The sequence below is a fragment of the Gossypium hirsutum genome, chromosome D13 (assembly GCF_007990345.1).
Source record: "Gossypium hirsutum isolate 1008001.06 chromosome D13, Gossypium_hirsutum_v2.1, whole genome shotgun sequence".
In the NCBI taxonomy this organism is placed as follows: domain Eukaryota; kingdom Viridiplantae; phylum Streptophyta; class Magnoliopsida; order Malvales; family Malvaceae; genus Gossypium; species Gossypium hirsutum.
In genome coordinates this window covers 57,258,198-57,271,461 of record NC_053449.1, presented here as the reverse complement: position 1 = coordinate 57,271,461, position 13,264 = coordinate 57,258,198, and positions in this window count along the sequence as shown.

The window sequence follows — 13,264 nt, the reverse complement described above, 5'->3', positions numbered from 1 at the left end:
TAGAACTTGAAAAAATAATTTCTCAATTTAGAGAATATCGAAATACTTTGCAAGGTCAATTTTCAATGCGTAACTTAGTGACAACTTCATACTAACATAACGTTTATAAAAAATCATAATGCATAATATTAATTTTTGATAAATCAATATATAAGACTATTACAAAAATATTAAAGTCTCTTATAAAGTTGTAATTGTGAGGTTGTTAATATCATTTTTGAAAATACGCCATTATTACGTTTTCAAGGTTGAACTCAATTTGATGCTTTTGGTTTGTATCTCATTTTGGTTACTCATTCTTTTTTCTTGTTCTTCTTCTTCCAGTTCACTAATAGACTTTCTTTTCTGGTTTTTGCGTCTGAAATTGAATCTTTGTCTGCTTTCGAGGATAGGGCTAGAGAACACAGTTCTCAGCAATATTTAAATGTCATTGTTAGTCGTTTTTAACAAAAGGACATCGAATAACACAAAACTTTACACAAAGATGAAAGCAGAAAGGATTAAAAGAAAATAGAGAAAAAGAAATATCAGAATTGAAATATATAGTATCGCAAATCTTATAGTTTATTGGAGCACATGCTGGTAAACTAATAACAAAGTTGAGTTTTAGTAATCTTTTTTTCTTTTTTCTTTGTTTGTGGGCTGCGCCTACGGTACATCAAACTGAAGTTGCAAACTTCAAAGGGAGCATACGAACCAGTGGCGCTTTGGTTTGAGCTGAATGTTGGGGTCATTATGTTCAGATGTAAATGGGTGGCGGCGGCGAATTTTGATAAGAAGGAGTGCTCAGCTTAGGTGATGGCGGTGGTGATAATGTGGTCACTCGCTTTGACACTGATTTTAACTTGTATGGAAAGTCACGGCCCGAAGGGATTGTTTTGGGATGAGATGCAGAAACAGCTTCATTTGACCAAAGCAAGAGGCCATTGATCAACACGATCATTAGAAGCCAAGACTTGGCATCCATGACTGCCGAATTCTTACCTACATATTCTGTGTGTGTACATATATATATATATAATAAAATTGTCTTGGTTAGCCAATAAATTAGTCAACCTCGTGTAGTGGATCCAAAGGCAAGCAACCTAGAGTAGAGCAAGAAATTTCCAACTTGTCGACTTTTGTTTTACTTGAAGTAATGGAAGCTAGCTAACTTTGTTAAAAATGTAAGTATATATAGTTAAATAATTTATTTTTTTTATAATCCCTTCTTCGTCCGTTTTATTATGGTTCGAGATTAATCTTATTTGATCTATTTAAGTAAAACTTTTTTAATAATAATAATTCTAAAATTCAAATTTAATTCAAATGCTTAAAAAAGAAATTCATTCTTATTTCTTCCAACTACTTACTAATTAAATAATATTGATTTTATGTCTCAAAACTTCAATAATATTTGTGAAGTGGTTGAGTACTCAATGAATGGAAAATTCTATATTGAGCTTGCAAGTTGGAAAATACTATAATTCCTTATTCTACGCTAAAATTAAAATATGTTTATGAGGATTATACTGTATATAAGTAAAGTCATCATCAATTTTTCATAAAATATACACTACTCACTCTAACATTATGTTTAGCATCATAAAAGAACTAATATTATAGAGTATTTTAAAATTTTATTATAAAATTCACCGACCTTAGAAACTTCAACCTTCAAATATATATATATATATATATATATATTATGTATATAATGTACAAACAAAGCGCAAAAGCCTAAAAATAATAATGGTATAAATATTAGGATTTAGACCTGCCATTGTCAACTATGAACACAACAATGATTTCAACTAAAAATAGTCTCAACATCAAATTACTACAACCCCAAATAATTTGATTGAAAATTCATGTAATATTCAAATTTTATCTAAAAATTTTAAAACTCAAAATTATCTGACAAAAACTTAACCCGAGTTGTCCAATTAGCAAGTTTATTAAAATTTTAATATCAAACTTAATAAATGTTAAAATTCCTCTCGTTATGGGATTTTTTTTTTCTTTCTCTATGAGAATTATTCGTCCTCTCGCAAATAGGGAGATCTAAGTGTTAGAATTCTTTTCTTGATTAATTCGCATCTTTCTTTCCTGGGGTAAATCTTTACACCTAGGATTCTGTTGCTTTTTCTTTGTTTTTACCTGAATTTTTTACTTGATCTTGTTTAAGTGAGCCTGTTTCTTTCATTTTGTTTTTAGGTTTTGGAGTTAGCTTTTGTTTGTGAAAGGAGTTTGTGGGTTAAATTTTTACGTTGACAGGGAGATAGAAGGTAAGTACTCTGTTTTTGCTATTTTCAATTTAAAACTCAAATCTCTCCGGAGTTGTGTGATCTGGTTTGGATGGGGGAGTTAGAAATTGAAAGTGAGCTTGAAATTGAGGATCAAGGAGGACGGATTTCCAATCAATGGATATTAACTGGGAAGCTGGTTACCGAGAAGCATATTACTAGATGAAGTGTTATTAATGTAATTAGGAATACTTCCCCGATTAAGGAGACTATGGATAATAAGCCTGACAAACGAGGATGTACTTATACAATACCGTCGAAGGTAAGACTTCGAGGATTTTTAAATTTTACTACCCCGGAGTACCATACAAGATACGATGAAATTCAACATAGCCCAATCCTGGTCTGTAAGAGCATCTCTCTTTTTACCCTCGATACATTTAATTTACGTGATACTGTATTAAATTATTTTGATGCTATTGGTTGGAAACCGTATGCGAATATTAAATGGGATGCATTCTTCAAACTCGTATCTGAATTTTATGCAACATTTAGCTTCGATATAAATGTTATTAGTACTATTGAAACTCAGGACATCATCTGTTTCCGATTGCTAGGTAATACTTTTAGAATATTAGTTTCGGATTTTAACGAAGCCATAGGTTTCGTTGACCCTGATAATGTCCAAACCACCCATACCATACAACTTTACTTGATAAACCTAGCGATTTTGATGTCGATACCGCTTACTCGACTCTAACTCACTCTATACATTGCTCTTACAACTCTAAGACCTATAAAACCTTACTAGTGCATGAACATACCCTAAGATACATTCATAGATTTCTTGCTTTTAATTTTTCGGGTCGTAATAAGTCTTTGTCTACCCTAACAAAGACGGAATTATTTTTCTTATGGTGTATGCACTCCAATTATAGGGTCAATTTAGGATATTGGTTTGCACAAGGTTTCCATGTCGTTTTACGTGCTCACCGTCCACTCATACTCGACCCATATATCATACATTTAGCCACACAAAATTTTCCATCCGGAATTGATTTCTCATCTCTTACATGTGCATATACTATGGATCATTTAGATGAATATTGTATAGATTATATGAGTTTTTTTGTCTGTACCCTTACTGTGTATTATTTTGTTCCCCCAGGTACACGAACTACTCATAGCGATAGAGTTTTTCGTTGACAACACAATCTAGTTCCTAGGGAGCAAGAGGAGCAACCCCCTTCTGCTCTAGAGGAACAACTAAACCCCATCGAGACTTGCCTTCACATAATGGAGGCTCAAATCTCAAATATCCTCACTATATTGCAAAGAGGTTACTTCCACCACCTTTTGCCAAATTAAACATACACAAATAGTACACTTGACCCTTCTCTTTCTTATTCTTTTTGCACATTGATGGCAATGTGGGATAAGTAAGGGGATTTGTAGGACATGTCATGTTATTATTTGTTCTTCATTGCATGTGTTACTTCTTATATTGTGATCATTCCTTAATTTGTTTGAAATTGCTTTAATTCCTATACTTAGTTAATTCAAATGGTTAGGTGATTCATGAATAATTGCTCATTACTTAGTTTAATTGACAAGTGTTTTATAGAATTGAAAATCTCATGAATAAATTAACATCCCATGAAAATTATTAGTTTTTTGAACTTGCTTAATAAAGGTACTTGTATCTCGTTTTAGTCATTTTACTTTATGTTAATAAAAAATATGTATATATATACTACTCTGCTAATGGATCAGTTATGAGTGAAGATTTCAAAAATATGACCAAATTGAGTAATCGGGGTGTGGTGCTGGGATTGTTATCTCACCTTACATCAAAAGATTTGAGTGACGAACTGAAACTTGCAAACACTCATTAATCGAGCTACCATGAGTATGGAAAAATAATTAGTTTGGAGACATCAAATTGAGTAATCGAGGTGAGGTGCTAGAGTTGCCATCTCATCTTGCGTAAAAAGATTTGACTATGTCCCAAACTTGTTGAATAATTTGATAAAAAACAATTGCCTTGCAAGTTTGATTGAGCTTCAATTTAGTGAAATGACTGATTTTTCATATTGTTAGAATTTTATAAACACTTGTTGGTCGAACTGAGTAAATTCTTATTCATGCTACACCTAAACTGTTTGTATTGTGCATGGTTGTTAAGTGAGACTTGATTTTGGGGAACAAAATATTGAATGGTTTCTAGTATGGGAATGAACAGTATGCTTGAGGATAAACATCGGCTAAGTAGGGGGAATTTGATAGCAAGTTAATTTTATATGTTTAATGTACCTAATTTTGGTCAATTTTTTAATAGAATGCTACTAAACTTTTGATTTCTTGCTTAAATTTTATTAGGGACGCAAATGGAGTGTCGAAGTTAAAAAAAAGAAGAAGAAAAAATTGAGCTAAATTGGAACAGAAAACAAGTTGGGGGATGAATTGAAAATTATAGAATTATTTTTGGGCTAATAAAAATATCGGACTTAAAAAAATCTAATTTAGTGGTTGGTTTTTAAGCATGATTCTAAGTGTAAATCATGTTAAATTGGTTCTTTGAGAGATATATAAAGACTTGTAATTGTGGCATTAGAACACATTTTGAATTTAAAAAGGCAATTAGCACATTCGTGCTTCAATAACATTTGAGCATTTTGTTTCTTTTTTTATATTTTGGTACAATTTCCCTTTTAGTCCCCTTCCTTCTTCACCTATTATCTTTCATTAAAATCTACTCTTATAATCCAATCAAGTATGATTAATTTCATGCTCAACTAATATTCATTTAGGCCAGTTATCCCTCCGATCGAAAATCGTGAGAAATGAATCCGCGCTAAAACCTTACAACGCAATATTCATTATCTCTCCGAAATATGGGATAGTTACGATTGTCCTTTAAAGTTAATTCAATTTCAACTCAAAAAGCTCACATTGGGTTGGAGTAGTGATGTCCACGAAACCAACTAAAAATTTGACAAAGGCAAGTACACCTATCAATTAATAGTATAGCTATGGTGAGCATATATATTGTTCCCACGAAGACTAAAAGTACTAGTAATTATTGTCTTTCTATTATTTAAATGACAAACTGGAGTAACTAATTAAAACTAAAATTAACTAAAGAACACGATAAAGAACAAATCAGGAAAACAAACTATTAACAACCAAGAAGCGAAACAAGACTCAGGAAAGAATTCACCTAGATTTCATCTGTCATTACCAATCTGAATTAAACAATTCTTCACTTAGTATCTTGATCCGTAGAAATCCCTAAATTATGTTAATATCTCTTTGAAGGCTAAGAGGGACTGACTCTAGGTTGATTAATTGAAATTTCTTTCTAATTAAAACTGCTATTATCGCATTAACTCGATCTATGGATCCCCTATTAGATTTGCCTCTAATATGGTATATTTATGTCGTCCTATTTCTAGGATTCCATGCAACTCCACTCAATTATGTTAAATCTACTCTTAAACAAGGTCTATTCCTCCTCTGAATTAAGCACAACAAACATGGATTAATAATCTAGAAATATTAAACCAAGAATTAAGCACACATAATTGAGAATAATATCCAAGTATTTATTACGTAAAACATAAATCAAAAGACAAAATCCATCTTAGGGTTAATCTCCCTAGGTATTTAGAAAATTAGTTCATAATCACAAATAAAAACATCTTAAAGACAATATAACAACAAGAAATAAAGAAACTCATAATAAACTTTAAAGAAATCAAAAAGAGATCTTCAATCTTGATGGAAATCTGCTTTAGAGGCCGCTTCAATGATGTTTTCCGAGTTGTTTTCTTCAATATTCTCTAACGGCTTCCTCCCCTCTTCTTATATTTGGTATATATAGGTTTTAGAATTCCTGAAAAACCTAAAAATTGTATTTTTCCGCATGTCCGAAATGCGATTAACGAAATCCACATGGTCTAACACATGGTCGTGTGTCCAACCCGTGTGGCTCCTGAAACTTGCTCCGATTTTCCAATTTTCACTCGTTTTCCGCTCTTTTCACTCCCAAATGCTCTCCTAATTATAGAAACATGAATTTAAAGGATTATGAGCATAAAATTCATCATTTCAAATCGAATAATCATCCAAAAATGCAATAATAATGAGGCTAAAATATGTTACATTTAGCATTTATCAAGTAGTTTGGCATACAGTTAGGAAAACGAGTCAATTGTCTGTAGCATTTGGGTTCCTGCGAAAAAATAGGCATGTTCAGATGGGAAAAGACCAGTTGGATTTCGTCAAGGGAGATACTGATCAGATTTAAACAACCCACGCGATTGAGGTCGTTAATTCGAGTTAGGCTCTTCTAGGTCGCAAGGCCGTCGAGATCTTAAATTGCGGATGCGTTTTACGCGGTTAGATAGTCGATAAGGGTTGGTTTGCAGGGCGTTCAGGAATCAACTACGCAAGGAAAACTTGGTAGCTAAAGCGTCCTTGATCGCTATAACTAGCTTATCGTTTAGAAGAAAAAAATTACTTTCAAGGATTTATTCGAGTTTGAAACATACTGAGTCTAAGTCTAAAAAAATTCGCATATTTGATTATCTAATTTAGTTTTGGTTTTTAGTTTTATTTTGCATTTCTAATTCAACTATTGTTTTCTATTTATTTTTATATTTTTAACCCTATTCAACTAAAACCCCCATTCGTTTTATTTTCAGCACAACATGTTAGATGTCGTGGGCACGATAGCTGCTACGACTTTAGAGTCTGGTCAGGCAAAAAACAATATTAGAAATCTCAGTCCTTGTGGGATCGATCCTACTTCTCCATACTACTGTTTAGTTTAGTTTAGTTAAAGTGTAAGAAATCTATATTTGGTGGCATCGACAACCATCAGCCTTCCTCAGCACCATCACATCCTCTTCTTTGTCTCTTCCCTTGTTGATACGCTCATCAACAAAGTGCAAGAGGTGTAGTTGAAGAGGTTGCTAAACTAGCAGAGATGGAATTTAGTAAAAGGACTATGAAGTTTAGGTTTTATGATTATTAGAATTGAGAGATGGGTGTGAATGATTTAGTATGAAGAGTGGAGAAACGTGATTCCTTGTTAGATATTCGAGTATTGGGGAAGTAATTAAAGAATGATGGATGGTTTGGATGTCATTGATGCTATTGCTTTGGTGGGATGATCCAGGGTTCTTTTGCTAATTTTGTATTTTTTGGGGTGAAAATTTTGTTTTGCCTATAAGAGCTATCCTCAAGGGTGAAGCCAAATTTTTTTTTAGGGGTTGAAATTAAATTGTATTTTTTTGCGATAGTAAAAATACAATTTTACATTTTAATAGCCTATATATTTATATTTTTTAAATGATTAAATCATATTTTTATCATTTTTGAGTACTCAAGTGCAATTTTACCATTACAAATTTAAATTTTTAAGGGCCTTAAAGAAAAAAAAAATTATTTTAGGGGGGCCGGGCCTTGCCAGCCCCTTGATTTGCCACTGGCTATCCTTTTAGTTTAATCATATTTGCGATTTTAGCATTTTTTGGAATGTCTATTTTTATGTCTTTTGCTCTATTGCTCGGAGTTAGTAAAATGGCAACTAAACTTGTGTTGAAACGGTACGACACAGACAAAGACTCGGGATATGTCAAGCTTTTGTGGGTTAGCATATAATACCACAACCTCGTTAATCACAATCAACTATACTAAAATCACATCAGCCAAGTAAATCTTGCCTGAGGCATTTTGAGGATTACACAATCCTTACAAATCATGGGTTAGCGAATGTTGAACCGTCAACATTAAATATTAATCCTCCAGTGGGGTGAGGTATTCCAACAAACGTTAGTTTTTGGTACATGTGATTGCCAATAATAAGAAAATAATTTAGAGCATCATGACACTCAAGTTCCCCCGCGGTCACTTAGCAAAAACCCACCAAGCAAGTCTCATCTTTACCAAATTAAAAAGCTGAATATCATCAACAATAGATCCTTTCAAATAACACTTAATCCTGCAAAGCCAAATTTACCAAACTATTGCACCGAAAGCCATATCCCACATTCCTTATTTATGTATTTAAATTTATATGCAGGAACTTGTATTCTTTTCTTGGATCTTTTTATGTAGTATGTACGAGTCTTTAATTTATAACTTGATTGACGATCTTAAATATATTTAATTTTCATCATAAATTAAAAAAAAAAGAAGATAAAGTTGATAAATGAGAATCTTCACTCAATTTTGTAAAGTTGTCATTGCATTTATCTTATTCATAATTACCATATGATAAAGTAGATGGACACCATATTAATTAACGAAATTGCCATGTTAGATGAATCAAACAACCTAGCAAATTTTATCTGAAAAGGAAGATTCCGAAACAAACAATAATAGTAAACATGTTATGGTTCCATTTTGGGATATCCTCCCCTCCTTGGACGTCTTTCGTCACCTGAGCTGCACGTAAAGAAAGGCGGTGGCGGTGGCGGTGGTGGTAATGGTGGTGCTGTTGCTGGTGATGGTGGCAACATTGGCGACCGTGGTTCTGGCTTGAAGCTTCGTGTAGCTTGAGCTTTTGGTGCCGGATATAGATTCCTTGGAAGGGTGTTGGACCTTAACCTCCGGGCAGGTTGCAAGGCCGTAGTTTCACGGCGGATTTGATAAAAATGCAGCGGAATTTCCCTGCCATTGCAGGTCCGACCAATGTTTTCATCAATTATTCCAAAGGCCAACAGTGCTAAAATTACAAATAGTGATGCTTTCATTCTAGATTTTGTTATGATTAGATAGGGGAAGCGGCTCATATACACACGCATATATGTAGACAGGCTTTATTAATTGAATCACAAGTCAATAAACTTAAAACTTTACTAGAAATGTTTTAATTAATAATTTATTGAAGAATGAAACCTAATTATTTTATGACCTTCGAGTGTGTGTTCAATTACGCGGTTCAAAGAAATTACTTGTAAAAGTAAAACAGAATTTAGAAAGAATTCCGATATAGAATTTGCTCAAATATCACTTTATTCAATTTTCATTTTTATCTTTTTAAATCTAATCATCATTATTTTATAATTATCCTTTTATCTTAGTAAATTTTGATGGACTAAATTTTAATGATACTAACCTTTTAAATTCTATAAACATTGTTTATAACTATCCATAACTCCTCCCCAACCCTTAAATAAGAGGATAATATGCTTCAGCGCACTTGAACTTACGTCCTTCTACATTGACAACAATGTCCATGCCAATCGAGCTAAGACTCAACCAACACCTTCATTAGTAATCTTACCTATTTATATCTCCTCGAATAGTTTTTCATATTTTATTTCTTAGTTTTTTTTTTAAAAAATTTAATTTTTTTTATCATAGAAGGTAGAAAAAGCATAGCAATGGCATGCAAAGTCTACTCTTGAAACAAGGGATAACCATTTTTAAGTAACATGCACTCATGCATTTTTTTTAAGACATCAAATTGGTGTTTAACTCGTAAAGTCAATGGCATTATGTTGCTAAACAATTTGGTATAAAATTTGAGCAAAATGATAGGTGCAAGGGGGATAGAGTTCCTCCTTTTAAGGCTATACCCCATCACATTTTATAAGGAATTTTAGTAATTGTTCTTTGTGTTCATAAGGGCATTTATAGCCATTAGTTATACATTATTTTATTATCATTTTAGAAAATATGTATTTAATATTGATTTAATTGGATTAAAAAATAATGCATTAATTATATTTTTTATCAATATAGCAATATTACTTTAATTAATGCTTATTTTTCTTTTTCTAAGTTATCCGATTGATCTTCCGAAAACCCTTTAGTCAAATTGCCAACCCTTGATTAGTTGGATTCTAACTTTGGTTTTAAATTATTAAATTGCAAATTGAAGAAGTTAATTAATTAGATAAATATATTTTTATGAAAAATTTTATGCGAAGTAATTGAAAAAAAAAAGACAAAAACAACTTGAATGGAAAAGTGGGGATCAAACAATAAGAAAATAATCAAACAACTGTCAAAAAAATATTCATCAATTTAAGGAAGTAAGGATACAAGTTGTTAAACACCGTCTTTAAGAATATTTTATCATATAGGTGTTACTAGTTATAAGTTTATTTTTCTTAGACTCTCAAAAAACAAAAATTCAGTAAAAATTAATTCTAAAAACAAAATAGCTTAGATTTACATTGCAATAACCTTTTAAGCGTAATGTACAAGCCCACCTTTTCAACTTGATTTTTATTAGACAAATGAAGTATAATGACTTATAAACAATGGTCTCAGGGTCTTTCTTTAGAAATGTGGGATTTGGTTCTTATGAAATTTCTCAATTTTACCAACAAGCCTCCACATAATTCAAAAAAAAAAAAAACAAGGATAAAATTTTGCTAAGTATCTTTTATCTAGATATAGTGCAACAACTATGGTATCCTTTAAACTATGAACCAGAACTAGAAAGAACGAAACATAATTTACAGAATAATTGGTGATACAAGTTTCTATGAACTAAGAATTCTTTGCATAAATTAAGATTCCCACCAATCACATTATACCTATACTATTGTTGTTCAACGTGATTGTGCGCTAATAGGTGTGAAGTTATGCCTCGTATTTTTTAGTTTTTCTTCTCTCCGTTAAATTATATTTTCAATTTCTCACTTAAACTCTGATTAGTGTAGATTATTTTAATATTATTTGACCTATTTAGCCTATAAATATGCCATTTTCCACCTTAGAAAAATAACTCATTACACATTTAGGTATTAACTTTTATAAGCTTTCAGATAATTTTGTGTTTAAGTTTTGAGGGTTTTTGCTTTGGGTTTCGGGTTTTAGTTTTATCTCCATCTTTTGTACTCTTTGTTTTGCCATTTTAGTGAAATTATCTTTGCCTGTGGTTTTTTATCCTCTTCAGAGGAGTTTTTTCACATAAAATATTTGTGTTCAATCTTTTCAATTTCTTCATTATTTAACTTGTTCGTTGCTTAACCGGGTTTATCCCTAACAATAGGCCATGTGTGTGCCTGGTTTTCATGAGTGCTCTAGAGACTCTGCCATAAATCTCATAAAAGCGACCCCACTTCACATTCATATAGGTCAATCCATCAAGTGTATTCTGCAGATCAATACACCACCTATAAAGAATATTTATTCGATTAAGATATTTTACTCATCCTTATCATCCATGCAATTTTACCACTACCTACGCCATAGGAGGGACATAATCTTATAACGCTTTATAAATCAACTAATAACTTAGTTATTACCCATATGAACCTAATTCATGGGATTTTCATCATTGTTGATTTCATCCTTTAACAGAAGTCCTATTCCATCATTATTATCCTTTAACAATCTTGAGATTTGGGCAAAACCTTCATATGGATGCTTCAATTACCATAATTTGGCTTTATTAATTTTGGGATTTGCAGTAGAATCATGTTCACCATCATTATATCAACACAAAGCAAGCTTGAATACCACTTGTTGAAAGCGTAGTGGACACTTGTGGAACTAAACTAATTTTATTACTTACACAACATGTACAAAACAAGAGCAAATTACAAATATAATTTTTCCTTTCTCATTATGTTGGAAGTTTTATGCATTTCAAAGGATTACGCAAATCTCACATTACTAGAAAAAGACCTTGAAACCTTTGTTTATAAGTCAATATGCTTCACTGGACTAGTAAAAACTAAGTTGAGAGGGTGGACTCATGCATTGGGCCCAAAAGGCAAGGCTAGTGTAATGTACATCCGGTCCCTTTTGTTTTTGAAATTATTTTTACTAAGCTTTTTGAAAGTCCAAGAAAAGTGAACATCTTAACTTGTAACACCTATATTTAGCAAAGAAAAAAAATAGCTTAACCAGTTGAAGCTATTTTAGTTAAGCCCATATCGTTGAACCATTTTCAAACTATTTTTAGTTAATTCAGTAAATTTACCTTTGCTATATTTCTCTTCCAAATACTCTATGTTTTCTCAAAAGTTTCCTTATACAATTTTAGTTGAGTATTCAATTGGTTTGTTTTTCCTAATTTCATGTTTTCCTACTAGTTAACAAAAGTACTTGTTGAATCCCGAGGGATACACGAATCCACAAAATATCATTAAGGACGGTAATATTTACGCCTCAAGCAACAATTCTAATTTTCTAAACATTCCATTTCTATCAATCTTGAGGATATTTGGATGTTGTTCGTATTGTCGATTCTATGTTTGTTGTTGTTGTTATTATCAGAATGCTACTTGTGTCATGTTTCCATGAAGGCACCATGTTTTTTTTCTTTTATTGTTCTCTTGCTACACATATCCCAATGATTTCGATATTTCTATTGTTCGAGGTTCCCACACATCAATGACATGTATTAAAAGGGGTAAGTTCTAAATATTTCTGAAAGACTAGAATTGGTTTAATTTTGGAAAAATAAAATATTAACCGCATAGAAAGTGTGATATTTTTATGATTGATTGTTTGAATGAAGCATGGATTTGTGATTTCTTGTTGCATGAATTTTTTTATTATTATGAAAAATTGTAATAGCCTTAAATTGAAGTTTAATAAAATTCTTAATAAAATAATAATGTGAATTTACTCTAGACTTGATTAATAGGGGTGAGCGTTCGATCGAATCGAATCGAATGAAAAAATTTCGAGTTAATCAAGTTGACGAATCATATTTTATCATCCTAACTCGATTTAAAATTTTCTCAAATCAAGTGAGTAAGATGGAATTCGAATCAAATCGAATTGAATATATTAGTTCGAGTTAAATTTAAAAAAATGACTATGGGTTCTTGTAACCACTGTCACCCATCGTAATCAAATTTGTCCACTATATCAAATTTGTTATTAACTTTTATCCCTCATAATATATTTATTAATTTTTTATGTACAGGTTAGCTTCTTTGTTTGCTTAGTTGCTTCAATTATCTTCTGATTCTTGTCACTATGTATTTTGAAATTAAAAAATATATTAAATGTAAAAAATGTGATTTTTTTAATAGAATTTATTTTAAAGATCAAATGTG